The sequence below is a fragment of the Sorex fumeus genome, unplaced genomic scaffold, assembly GCF_029834395.1.
Source record: "Sorex fumeus unplaced genomic scaffold, SorFum_2.1 ptg000058l, whole genome shotgun sequence".
Classification (NCBI taxonomy): Eukaryota; Metazoa; Chordata; class Mammalia; order Eulipotyphla; family Soricidae; genus Sorex; species Sorex fumeus.
Window position 1 is genome coordinate 11,584,929 of NW_026606115.1, and position 13,756 is coordinate 11,598,684.

The following is a 13,756-nucleotide window of genomic DNA, read 5'->3' on the forward strand; positions in this document are numbered from 1 at the left end:
TGAATACTAAGAGCTTGAATTCTTCCTTTCCTACCTGATTGCCCTAAATATCTTTTTCTTGCCTGACCACTATTGCAAGTACGCTCCGTACTATATTGAACAGCAGTGGAGACAGGGGGCATCCTTATCTCGTCCCTGATCTTAGGGTGAAGTCTCTCATTTTTTCCCCATTGAGGTTGCTGCTTGCTATAGGCTTGTGATAGATGGCTTTAACTATATTGAGGAAAGTACGGTCTATACCCATTTTGGCGAGGGTTTTCATCATAAGTGGGTGCTGGATCTTGTCAAATGCTTTCTCTGCATCTATTGATATAATCATAAGGTTTTTATCTTTTCTTCATGGTGTATGATCTTTTTGATGAGTTTTTGAATTCCATTTGCTAGTATTTTGTTGAGAATCTTCACATCCGTGGTCATCAGGGATATCGACCTGTAGTTTTCTTTTCTTGTGGTGTCTTTGTTTCCTTTTGGTATTAGAGAGATATGGGTTTCATAGAAACTGGGAGAGTTTCTGTTTCTTCAATTTCCTGGAAAAGCTTGAGCACAACTGGCAATAGGTCCTCTTTAAATGTTTAGAAAAATCTGCTAGTGAATCCATCTGGACTTGGGATTTTGTTTTTAGGAAGACTTTTGATTATAATTTCAATTTCCTTGATGTTAATAGGTCTATTCAGGCACTCTAGATCTTCTTTATTCAGCTTGGGAGATAATAGGAATCCAGAAATTTATCCATTTCTTCTAGTTTCTGTTGTTTCGTGGCATATAGACTTTCAAAGTATTCTCTGGTGATCTTTTTAATTTTTTTGGTTTCTGTTGTGATAAACCCCCTCTTATTTATGATTTTATGGTTCTCTCTCTCTTTCTTTATGTGAGTGTTGATAGTGGTTTATCTATCTTGTTTATTTTCTCAAAGAACCAGCTCTTGGTTTCATTGATATTTTGGTTTGGTTTTTTGGTTTCCATGTCCTTGATTTCTGCTCTAAGTTTTATGATCTCTTTCCTTCTGCCTGATTTGGGCTCCTTTGCTGATCCTTTTCTAAGCTCTTGAGCTGTGAAGTCAAGTTGAACTTCACAGCTCAAGAGATGTGGGCCCTTTCTTTGTTCCCGAGAAAAGCTTTCAGATGTATAAATTTTCCCCTTAACATGGCTTTAGCTGCATCTCATAGGTTCTGGTAGCATGTGTCTTCATTTTCATTTGTTTCCAGGTATCTTTTGATTTCGTCGTTGACTTCCTTCCTGACCCACTTGTTGTTCAACACTGAGTTGTTTAATTTCCAGGTTTTTGATTTGGTTCTCCGTGTCTGTGTGTGATTCACTTCTATTCTCAGTGCATTGTTGTCTGAAAAGATTATTGATACTATTTCTATCTTCTTGATTCTATTGAGGTATGTTTTGAGTTCTAGCACATGGTCCATTTTCGAAACTGTTTCATATGCACTCGAGAAGAATGTGTATTCTTTCTTTTTATGGTGTAAAGGACTGTATAGGTCTATAAGCCCTCTATCTTCTATTTCTTCCTTCAAAGCCAATGTTTTCTTGCTGAGTTTTTTTCTTGTTGATCTTTCCAGAGTTGATAAGGTGATGTTGAAGTCTCCAACTACTATTGTGTTGCTAGCAATGTTTTCCTTAAAGTCTGTTAGCAGTTGTTTTGAATATTTAGCTGTTTCCTCATTAGGTGTGTATACATTTAATAGTGTGATATTTTCCTGTTGAACGTATCCCTTGATGAATAGGAAATTTCCTTCACTGTCCCTTCTAATATTTTTCAACATGAAATTTATGTTGTCAGATACTAGTATTGTCACCCCAGCTTTTTTGATGGAGCTGTTTGCTTGCAGGATTTTTTCCCATCCTTTAACTTTGAGTCTGTGTTTGCTCTGATTGTTTAGATGAGTTTCTTGTGCGCAGCAGAATGTTGGGTTCTGTCCCTAAATCCATTTTGCCACTCTGTGTCTCTTAATTGGTGAATTTGGACCAACCGTTTACGTTGAGAGAGATTATGTTATGGGGTTTTGTGTCATCTATCTGTATGTGTCGGTTGTGCTTGTAGTGTTTGCGTTGTCTTATACTAACATTTTAGCCCTTCTTTTAGGTTTGGTTTAGAGTCTACGAAGTTCCTGAGATGCTTTTTATCTAGAAAATAGTGTACCATTTCTTCGAGTTTGAGTGAGAGTTTAGCCGGATAGAGTAATCTTGGTGAAGCGTTCATTTCAGTGAGTTTTTTCACTATATCCCACCATTGCCTTCTAGCTTGGAGGGTTTCCTCTGATAGGTCTGATGTGAATCTCAGGGGTGCTCCTTTGTATGTGATTTCCTTCTTTGACCTTGCTGCTTGCTGTATTGTGTCTGTTTCTGTGGCAACCATCATTCTAACTATGATATGTCTTGGAGTGTTTTTGTTAGGTTCTCTTTTACCTGGCACCCTTCGGGCTTTTTGAATCTGAATGGTTGCAGTGTCCAGCTCTGGAAATTTTTCAGCAATGATTTGTTTGACTGTAGCTTTTTCAATGGGATTGTTTCCCTGACCTTCTGGTATTCCAATGTTTCTAATGTTGTTCCTCTTGGAATTATCCCCTAGGACTCTTATTTGCTCTAGATCTATTTTGAGGTCTCTTTCCATTGTTTGTTGTTGCCTGTTAGCTTGATGCAGTGATCTTCCAGCTCACTGATTCTGCCTTCAGCTGTGTTCATTCTACTGTTGAGGGCACAGACTGAGTTTTTTTTTTATTTGATATATGGAATCTTTTATTCGTGACATTTCTGTGCATAGCTTTCTAATTTCTGCTCTCATTTCTTTCCGTAATTTCTCGATTGTTTCTCTCATGTTACTGTATATCTGTTTGACTGTTTCATTGAGTTCATTGAACATCTTCATTACTTCATATCTGAATTCTTTCTCAGAGAGGTCTTTTAGGTGACTATCAGCTACTGAGGCTTCTAGACTCTTCCCATCGTCTTCTCCACATGGTGTGGATTTGCATTGTTTCTTCCATGTTGGTGTGTAGGTATGGGGACTGAGATGTTACACTAGATTTCTTGGTATGACTAAACTACCCCTTGCCACCTAAAATTAGGCCATGCCTACTTCTACAGAAGCCACGCCTACTTCTGAGATGCCAAGATCCTTCAGGTACCTGGTGTGTGTGTGTGGTAGCAGCTGGGAGGGGAAGACCGGCACAGCCTTGGGGATGAACATAAAGAGGCTCAGGGATGGTGGGCGACCCAGGATCTTAGAGGACGCCTGGGGAGCTTGCGGGGAGAAAACCAAGTCCCAGGTTCGAATACTGGTGGGTTAACTGACCAGGGAGGAGAAGAAGACGGGCACAGCTTTGGGGATGAACAGGAAGAGGAGATTTTTTTGGAGTCAAAAATAATACGTAATTAAGAAGCATAAAAGTAAGATCTCTTTATTTTCTCCATGAGGTTAAAGTAAATACATATATTTTCTTTTGTGAAAATGTTCCTCCTCCCCCTTTTATACTAAGAGAACAGCACTTATTAATGAAGGCATAAGTCATCATGGACATGGGTCTGCACAAAAGTCTGTACTAGTAATTGCTTTCTTCTATTTACTGGATGTATTTGGCACCCCACAATATAAATGTATAACTCATCCACTTTCCTCTTATCACTTCTCTGTTTTATAAACCTTTGTTCCAATAGTATATAAATCCGAAGATTTGTTTTTGAATATTCACTTCTTTTCTATGAATGCCCCTAGTCACATAAAAATTAAAATATTAAAATCCATATGCTCTTTAACGATGAAACACCTCTGACCAAACTAGTGGGAACAAACATAAAGAAATGGCACTACATTAAACTATGAAGCTTCTGCACCTCAAAATAAACAGTGACCAAGTTACATGAGAGCCCACTGAATGGGAAAATTATTTATCTAGTACCCATCAGATAAGGGGTTAATATCCAGGATATATAAGACATCAATAGAACTGAGAAAGAAAAAATCCTCCAGCTTCATCAAAAATGCGGTGAGCATATGTATAGAAAACTCCTCAAAAAGAAATACAGGGCACGGCCATGGTTCCAGAAGCACAAGTACTTAATGCAGAACCCGACAGCTTGCAGCAGAAAAATGAATTGACTATGCGTTAATCCACGCCACCATGCCTGCCCAGAGGGAAAAGGGTGTTGCTTCCTTCCACCTTTTTCCCTCTGGAAAGAAAGATGGCAGCCACTTCGGAGCTTTATGGAAAGCCAGGTATGAGCCGGTCATGATGGAGCGACTGAAACCTCATGGGAAGGGGGGCGTTCCCGGCTCGTCCTTCATGTCCTACCAAGGTCAGGAGTGGCCCCCACGAGCACCTCTCTGGCACGGCAGTGGCTTCAGAGCACAGAAACCAATCTCATAATTATCTGACTCTCAGCAGAAATACTTCCAAGCTCAATAAGTAAAATGCCAGAAATTCAAAATCCGCAATAGCGGCCGCGCGACATCATTTGATTCTTGTGCCCAGCTGTAGAAAACAAATTATTTTACATTGCTTTTTCAGCATGTCTGATTTGGGGGTGTAAACTCTAAATAATTATGGTGCATCTTTTGTCGAAACAATGAATCTAATCAAAGTAGATAGAGTGTTAACTAGAATTCATCTGCCTCACAGGCATTGGGAGGGTTGTGAGGGCAGGTTTATTGGCGTTCTTCGTGGTGAAAAATAAGTATTGGTAAAGGGAAATGTGTTTGATATTTGCATGACTGAGACTTAAATCTGGAAGTTTTGTAACTTTTCCCACAGTGATTAAATATATAAATAAATAGATAAATAAATAAATAAAAAAGAAATATAAATGGCTAAAAGGCACATGAAAAATGCTCTATATCAGTAATCATCAGGGAGATGAAAATCAAAACAACGAGATATATCATCTCAACCACAAAGACATAAAAAACAACAAGATCAACCAGTGCTGATGAGGATGTTGGAAGAGGGGACTCTCATTATTGTTGGGAATGACGACTGGTCCAGCCTTTCTGGAAAACAATATGGGCATTCCTCCAAAATCTAGAAATTGAGATTTCATATGACTCAGCAATTCCACTTCTGGGAATATATCCTGGAGGTGCAAAAAAGCACAGTAGAAATGACATCTGCACCTAATTTCTTTCTTTTTTTACATTTTTTTTTTGCACCCGGTGATGCACAGGGGTTATTCCTGGCTGTGCACTTAGGAGTTACTCCTGGCAGTGCTCAGGGGACACATGGGATGCTGAGAATCAAACCCAAGTTGGCCGTGTGCAAGGCAAACGCCCTACCGGCTCTGCTATCTCTCCAGCCCATGCACCTACTTTCAATGCAGCACTTTACAATTGCCAGAATCTCGAAACAACCTGAGTGCCCGAGAACAGATGATTGGTTAAAGAAACTTTGGCATATCTACACAATGGAATACTATGCAGCTGTTAGGAAAGATGAAGTCATGAAATTTGCTTATAAGTGGATGGACACGGAGTGTATCATGCTAAGTGATATGAGTCAGAAAGAGAGGAACAGACATAGAATATAAAAATAACAGTGTGATAGTAAAACCCAAGGAAGTAGAGACAAAGTCCAAGAAGATTGCTTCATGGTTGGAAGCCTGCCTTATAAGCTGGGGGATAAGACAACTGAGATAGAAAAGGAATCACCAAGTCGATGATGGTGGGAGCGGATTTCTCGCGATAGGATAGGAGATGTGTGCTGAAAGTAGATAAAGGACCAAATATGGTGACCACTCAGTGTCTGCAATGCAGACCATAATGCTCCAATATAGAGAGAGAAAGAGAGAGTAAGAAGAAAATTGTCTGCCACAGAGGCAGGGGATGGGCCCAGATGAGGGTGGCAGGAGGGATACTGGGACACTGGTGGTGGAAATGTACACTGGCGGAACAATAGGTGTTCAATCATTGCATGACTAAAACTCAATCATGAAAACTTTGTAACTATATCTCAGTGTTTCAATAAAAAAATTGTATGCCTTTTCTTGTTTCATTTTGTCATTTAAAACAGACACAGAACCTAATACAATGAAAAAAAAAGAGGTTCCAGAGAAATAATACAGTTGCCAGTATACTTGCCTTACACCAACTGACCTGGATTTGATTCCTGGCACCCCATATGGTCCAGAGTGATCCTGAGCCCATATGGAGTGATCTCAGGAGTGATCCTGAGAGCAGAGCCAGGAGTAAGCCCTTAGCACTGCTGGGTGTGGCCAAAAAAAGGAGAGAATAAAAGAATTGTTGTTTTTTCTCTCTCCCCCACAGAGACAGGGAAGTGATATTAGAAGTACTTGAAATAATTTTTTGAAAAAATTACTAATTCTTTCAATCTGTATTTTTAATTCAATGAGTGGAGTCCCATAATGCCTTTTGGAAAAAGGCTAATTTCTAACTATTCAGAAACATTGTTCTAGGAAAATTTTAGAACCTAAGTTCAATTTGAAGAGTTATATTTCCCCTCATGAGCTTTATTTATTTTACCCTAGTGCTTGTGGACAAAAATTTTTGTTATTTCTCTTTGACGAATGCCCCGCTTTATACCCTAATTTCAATAACAGAATCCTTATCCAGTTTCCCTGATAGAAGATCTTGAAAAAATAGCTTCCTGGAACACACATTTCATTAAATGAAAAGTCATCTAACTTCAGAGTACATTGGAACTAGGTTTACACTGCATTTAAATTTGAATTTAAGGTAAACAGCAATTATTAGGATAAATGTGCCACAGTCAGATTTTGAGACGCATTTGTAATAAAAATGATTTTGTGCTCATCTGAATTTTAACTTTAATGAAGTATCTCTATTTTTACCTAATTGAGCCAAATATAAAGGAAATATATTTTATGAAACACTCATACAATACGGGAATACTAATTGTAGCCCTTGTTTCCCGGTACTTATGGAAGGTAGGGTCCTTTCCCAGACAGTCTAGTACCTGGATTCTGATTTAATTTCAGAGAACCCAAATGTCCACTACTTGTGTGTCCATACAAGAAAGTAAATCAATATTTATTTATGTTATGTTCGAGGCCCGTAGCTCCATTGAATGGAAAATAGTGTAGATTATTCAAAATAATGCAAAAAGTATTATAACAATAATATTTATCACTTGAGAAATATTAGCCAGAAACTGTTACTAGTGTTTTTACATATATTAATGCCTCTAATCCTCATAACAACACACAAACGTAGGTACTAATATTTTCCCTATTTTAGAATTAAGAAACTCCAACAGAAACATTTTATGTGACTTGTCCATAGAAGTTTATGGCAGAGCCACGGTGTTCGATACATTTTAGTTACCTTAAATCAAGTCGTTAGAGGGTGGCTTTAGTCATAGTTTTTTACTTTAATTATCTATACCTCTCTTTTGACTTCTTTTCAGCCTCCAATCAGTTTCAACAGTCTTAATTTCCTTTTCCTATGAAACAACATAGCTTAAGTCAGTGATTTTCCAAGAAATCAGTAAAATACTCTGACCACTGTTAGTCACAAGAATCTTTTATTGTTCTTGAAATCATCACCATGATGTTTCCTTGCCGAACTGGTTTGGAGTTACCAGAGGCAGAGACAGAAAAAGACAAAAGGTGCTTCTGTTTGTATAGGGGGCAGTCTTAGAGTTACTTCTAAAGCAGAACTTCCTAGGTAAATGTAGGTAGGTCCAAGGAAATCTTATGGTCAGTTATTATTATGAGTTAGAATGAATTACTTCTGATAGCCCTTCTAAATGGAGGAAATAGAAGGATTGTCTTCCCATATCTCCTCCATTTCCTTAAGTTGGAGCCAAAATTTTATATTGGCTGTAGAACCAAGTGGAATGCTAATAAACTGACCTGTATGTCTTTCCCCTCTGATCTAAAGAAGCAATTCCTGACTCAGAGGAAACCTGCCTCTTAGGCTGTAGATTTCTAAAGAAATACTTCTTGCGTCCTAGTTAATACTTTAGTACAACTGATTATAATTGGTCTAGAAGGCAAAACAGTGATCACGGTCTCTTGGTCTGGTTGCTCAATAAGAGGTCAACTAATGCTATAGAAGAACTTGTTATCAGCAAGCCAAGAGTCTAAAAGATAAAGGTATATTTGAAGGGTAGATGCTTTAGAATAGATATAGTGCTTTAGAATAGTTAGAGAAGCAGACAAAAAAAGTTTGTGAAGCTAGGCAAGAATGCATTACCTCTTTCCATATGGAGAGAATGTTGGATATAATCTATATATTTAACCATTCATTCAACCATTCATCCACTCTACATATATTTAATGTGCAGATGGTATTAGCTAACAAACAAGGAGTTTGTAAAACAAACATTAAGAGGAATTTTTTAGATTTTGTATAACTTACATTTCAGTGACAGGAAAATTGAGCATATTATTCTTCAATTTGGAGTCAGTTTCATGGATCAGGAACAGAGCCTACTTACCCTTCAGGTCATAATAAAATGAGTGAAGAGTCACTGACACTGATGGCTAAGGTATAAACTTAGAATGCTGAGATAACCATCATCATTCAGATGTTCTTCTTTCTCATTGCTTCTGGATCAAGTCTACTTGTCCTTTATGCCATCTGTACCATTCATTCAATAGAGCCTTTCCACCATGACAATAGCCCATATTAAAATCTTCTTCCTATGCTTTACAAGTCTGATGTCTTGCATTTGATTAATTGTAGTCTTATTCCCTAGATTTTTTCTGTTCTTGCCTTAGTGGTTATAGGGATGAGGGAATTGTAGCTGCTGAAATACAAACAAGATCATACTAATTCTTACCAACAGGTATCCAGAATATTACAGGATATTACTCTCTGATTTCTCGAAAATGTTAGGTCCATTCTCAGCCTCAAGTGTGGGAGTGCATAAATATCAAACAAACAATGGGGAGAATTCACTTCTGTAAAGGTTCTAGCAATTCATTTGCCTTCTTATTTTATTTATAACTAACGGGAAGTACCAGTCTCTGTAGTATTGGAAGTTGGGGTAAAAAAGTGAAAATAATGCACATCAACCAGTGTACTTAATTCTTAAGAACCAAGGCCAAATCTAACTAGTATAATCATAAAATGAGATACTTGATGACTTTTAGAAGCTTATACAGTCCTGAAAAAGGTCAGAGAACTAGCATATAGACAAGTCAGTTAAAATCTAATTAGTATAATCAGAAAATAAGGTACTTGATGACTTTTAGAAGATTATAAAATTCTGAAAAAGTTCAGAAAACTTGCATGTAGACAGGCCAGTTAAAATAATGTTCAAAGCAAGATAAATGTGGAAATGCCACTAGTAATACTCCAAGAATGAATACCACAGCTTGAAACTTTAGAAAAGGATAGTAAGACTCTGACATAAGGAAGCAAGTCTGGTCCTATCATCCAGGTGCTGGTGTTATTAGGAGCTAGCTAGCATTCATAACTATATCTTGATGTTCTGTTGAGCACAAGGGTTTATATGTAATATCAGACAGGGTCACTGCAATGGTTGTAGATCACAAGAAGACATAAATATTGCCCAAATAGCAAAAATTATTACACATTATATCCTGACATATTAATTAGTACTGCTTATTGACCACTTAAAATTTTAGCTTTTCTCATCTGGGGAATATAAAGTAACAGAATGGGAGTCAAACACCCAAGAATAGCTGAGATAAGAACCAGGAGGTCTGCTTCAGGACTTAAAAGATAGCAGCACATGCTGGGGGAAAAGGCAGCTCAGATAGAGAAGGGAACACCAAGTAAAGGATATTTGGAGGACTTGCTCATGATGCGAGATGTGTGCTGAAAGTAGACTATAGACGGAACACGATGGCTACTCAATACCTCTATTGAAAACTACAAGACCCTGAAGGAAAGAGTGAGCAAAAGGGAATGCCCTGGCACAGAGGTCGGGTGGGGTGGGGGGATGGGGTGTGGGGGTGGGAGGGCTGCTAGGATCATTGGTGGTGGGGAATGGGCATTGATGGAGGGATGGATACTCGATCATTGTATAACTGAAACCCAAGCATGAAAGTTTGTAAGTCTACAACTGTATTCCATGGTGTTTCACTAATAAAAAATAAAAAATAGCTTTGAAATGTCTTCCTTTGTCTTATGTAATATTAGTATTCACAATTACTAATTTACAATAGATTCCTGATTGTCTAATCCAGAAAATATGCCCCATTTTCTAAAACTCTCTTCCTAATCACCTGATACCAGTTCCCATCCTATAGTCAATGATCCTTAACATATCTCTGTAGTATACATTTTCCCTTTCAATAATGAATAGTAAATCCAACTTGTTCAGTTACAAAGTTGGCATTTGGTGGGCAGAGGGTACTGCTAAATGCCAATATCACTTATTCTGGAGACCTTTGCAATTGCTATCTCTAGGATATAAAATTGACAATATCTTTATCAAAATTAAATCCACTTGCCTTTCTGCACTATTAGCTTCCAAGCCTAAGTTGGAGTAAGTGCACTTCATTAAAGATCACAGATAGATGTCTATACTTTAGTGACAAGGAGCCTTTTTCAATTTTTAAAACTTTTTATTTAATCACCATGAGATGCAGCATTACAAAATTGCTTATGATTGCATTTCAGTCATATCATGTGCCAGCACCCATCCCTTCACCAGTGTTATTTTCCAGCACCAGTAAGTGACAGAAAGTCTTAGAAGGAACATGAGGAATTTACCTGAGGAATCTTGGACTTCTAAGTTGAGAAATTCCATAAACAGAGAAAAAGAATGTCAAAGTTCTGATTAAGTGTAGCAAAAGTCTCCAAGTTCACCACTCAGATCCTTTTACTGTCTGGGCATGTCCATCCCCCAGTAGCTATAAGTGTTGCCACTAGATATATATGCATAACTTTTTCTTTAGAACTTACCTTAGTGAAGTAAATCCATTTCATCTGCCAGAGGTATATTTGTTCTTTAAGTTCATTCCTAGCAATTACTGTTTAGGGCCAAAATATAAAATCCCCATCTCTTTATCTTAAGATAGACTGCATTTTCAGTCACTAATACTAGAGAAACCTGTGGAATGATAAGGTGAGATTTCCCTTGATATCACATCTTTGTGTAGTTTATTACTTATCTTTATTTGGGTTGTCTCAAAATTTCCTCCGCAGGATATTCTGTTAATAAATCACTTGCACAGTATTTCTTCTTGCAATAACTAATCCAAGATTATTTCTAATATCCATACTTTTGACTGTACAATTTTAATATGCTCATTACTTTACCAAAATTAAATTTTCCAACAATAAAATTTCTACATAACATTTCTTAATATGAGTGAAAATAAGCAAAATAATAGTATCTCAAATTCTCAGAATTTATTGTATCTGCTTTTTAGATCAGGACCTTTGGATGATGTGCATGATATTCTGATTCTATCACAATGACATCCTGATATTCTCTAAAGACCAGAAGTAACACAGGACAATGGTTGATAGTTATGGTTGGAGGACATGGAAAGGTGGTGTGTAGTAACTTTTTGCATCAAAATTATAAAAGAAACGCTACAGTAACCATATCATCTAAACTATAAAGGTTTTGAAAATATTCTATTGTAGTTATTTACTGTATATAAATAGAACGTGTGGAGAATGGATATATTACACAAAGGAAACCATAGGTAGGTATATATTAATTCATTTCTTTCTTCTACAACTTTTCCTCTATACTATTCCACATTTACTTTGTCTTTGATCAGCTTATACATTTTCTTTCTGTCTTCTTTCCTGTAATATCCAAGTTTCTCTTTTTCACTTTTATCACCAGAATTATAGAATAAGGAGTTCAATTAAGTATTATATGTATCCTTAATATAAACCTCTGCACCTTCAGTCTATAGTAGCAACACTCTCACCCATCTCTGAAACTTCCATGATGTCTTTAGTCCTGGTGTTATAGACAGAAAATATTATCTAATCTCCCTCATCTTTGAGATAAAAGATTTTGTTCTGTGTATCTTTGTATAGCACAGTGAGTATGGTGTTTGCCTTGCATGCGGCCGACCCGGGTTCGATTCCTTCATACCTCTAAGAGAGCCTGGAAAGCTACCAAGAGTGTCCCACCTGCACGGCAGAGCCTGGCAAGCTCCCCATGGCATATTCGATATGCCAGAATCAGTAAAAACAAGTCTCACAGTGGAGATATTACTGGTGCCTGCTCAAACAAATCGATGAACAATGGGATGACAGTGCTACAGTGCATCTTTGTGTATAAAATAGACATAACTTACTTGAATAATGAAATATTTAAATCTGTTGAATGATATATGAATGAGCTATTAGATATAATATTAAGAGGCCACTTTAATTTCTACTCTTGATACTGAGAATATTGGCTATAATAGAAATAGTACTGTCATCTGAACACTATATTCAGAACATATGTAAAATCCTATAGGACAACATTGCTGATTTTCAGAGGTTTATTCTTGGGGACTTTGTAATTGGGGTTTAAATGAAGCATTGTACTATTCTACAAGGATAACTGCTCCTGGTTTATAGTGTCTGTGATAAGGTCAATGAATCGAATAAGTATTAGTCTATGGCCTTCCTTCTTTCTCTGATAAATGATTTCTTCTGTAGGAAACATTAGCAGTAAAAAGGACATTTACTGAATCCATGGATAATGACACCAGCAGAAGCCATACAGGCTGGAAGAACAAATCCATATCAGAGTAAGTTTCATTTACAGTGAATGAGGACAGATGACATTATTTTCCACAATAAAGACTACCTTATGTTAGTAGTCTGGTACCAGGCCTATTCAGAGAATTATGCCCTTTTAGTTGCTTAGTATGGGCCATGGCTATTGGCAATTTGGGCACAGAAGATTCAGTGGCCAATTCAGACTTGGTAAGGGAATATCTACAGCATGTCTTTAGGTGTTAATTAACTTTCATAATTTAATTCTATCTCAGTGCATACTTTATATGCAGACCCATTTTTTAAAATCAGAGACTGAGAAAATAGCTAACTGATATCTACTACTGTGACATTTTGTTCATTTACTTACTGAGAGATTTCTTCATAGTGACTGATGGGCATTTGGTAAACCACCAGCATGAGACATAAATATTCTAATAAGATGATATAAATTCTCATCTTGTAAGGATCAGATCATGTTGGTTGTCAGGTAATACACAATGAAACAGTAAATAAGTAACTTTCAAATTAATTTTAAAAGATGGTTCATAAATATTATCATAAATATTATACTAAATCTCTTGAGAACAATTAATCCAGGAAGCATTTGAGTAGTGGTGGCACCTGAAGGTTGAGATTAGGTCCCTAATTAGATGAGAAGAATGAAATTACACTTTTTAACTTTGAAGAAGATTTAGATTTTGAGCCTGATATCTTCAATTGACTTCAAATTTAACTGAAAATCTTCAGATTCTGTCACTCAGGAGCTATATGGCTATAGAAAACACAATTATTTGAAATGCCATATAAATACCAAATAAATGAGGAGCTTCCACAAACTCAGTAATAAGATTATATACATTCTAGTAACTTGGAGGGGAAATAAAAATTGACATACCGGATGCTGTAGCGAAAGCACAGCGGTAGGGCGTTTGCCTTGGGTGCAGCCGGCCCAGCTGAGCCGGGTTCGATTCCTCTGCCCCTCTTGGAGAGCCTGGCAAGCTATCAAGAGTATCTCGCCTGCACTGGAAAGCCTGGTAAGCTACCTGTGATGTATTCAATATGCCAAACACAGTAACAACAAGTCTCATGATTGGAGACGTTACTGGGCCCGCTCAGCAAATC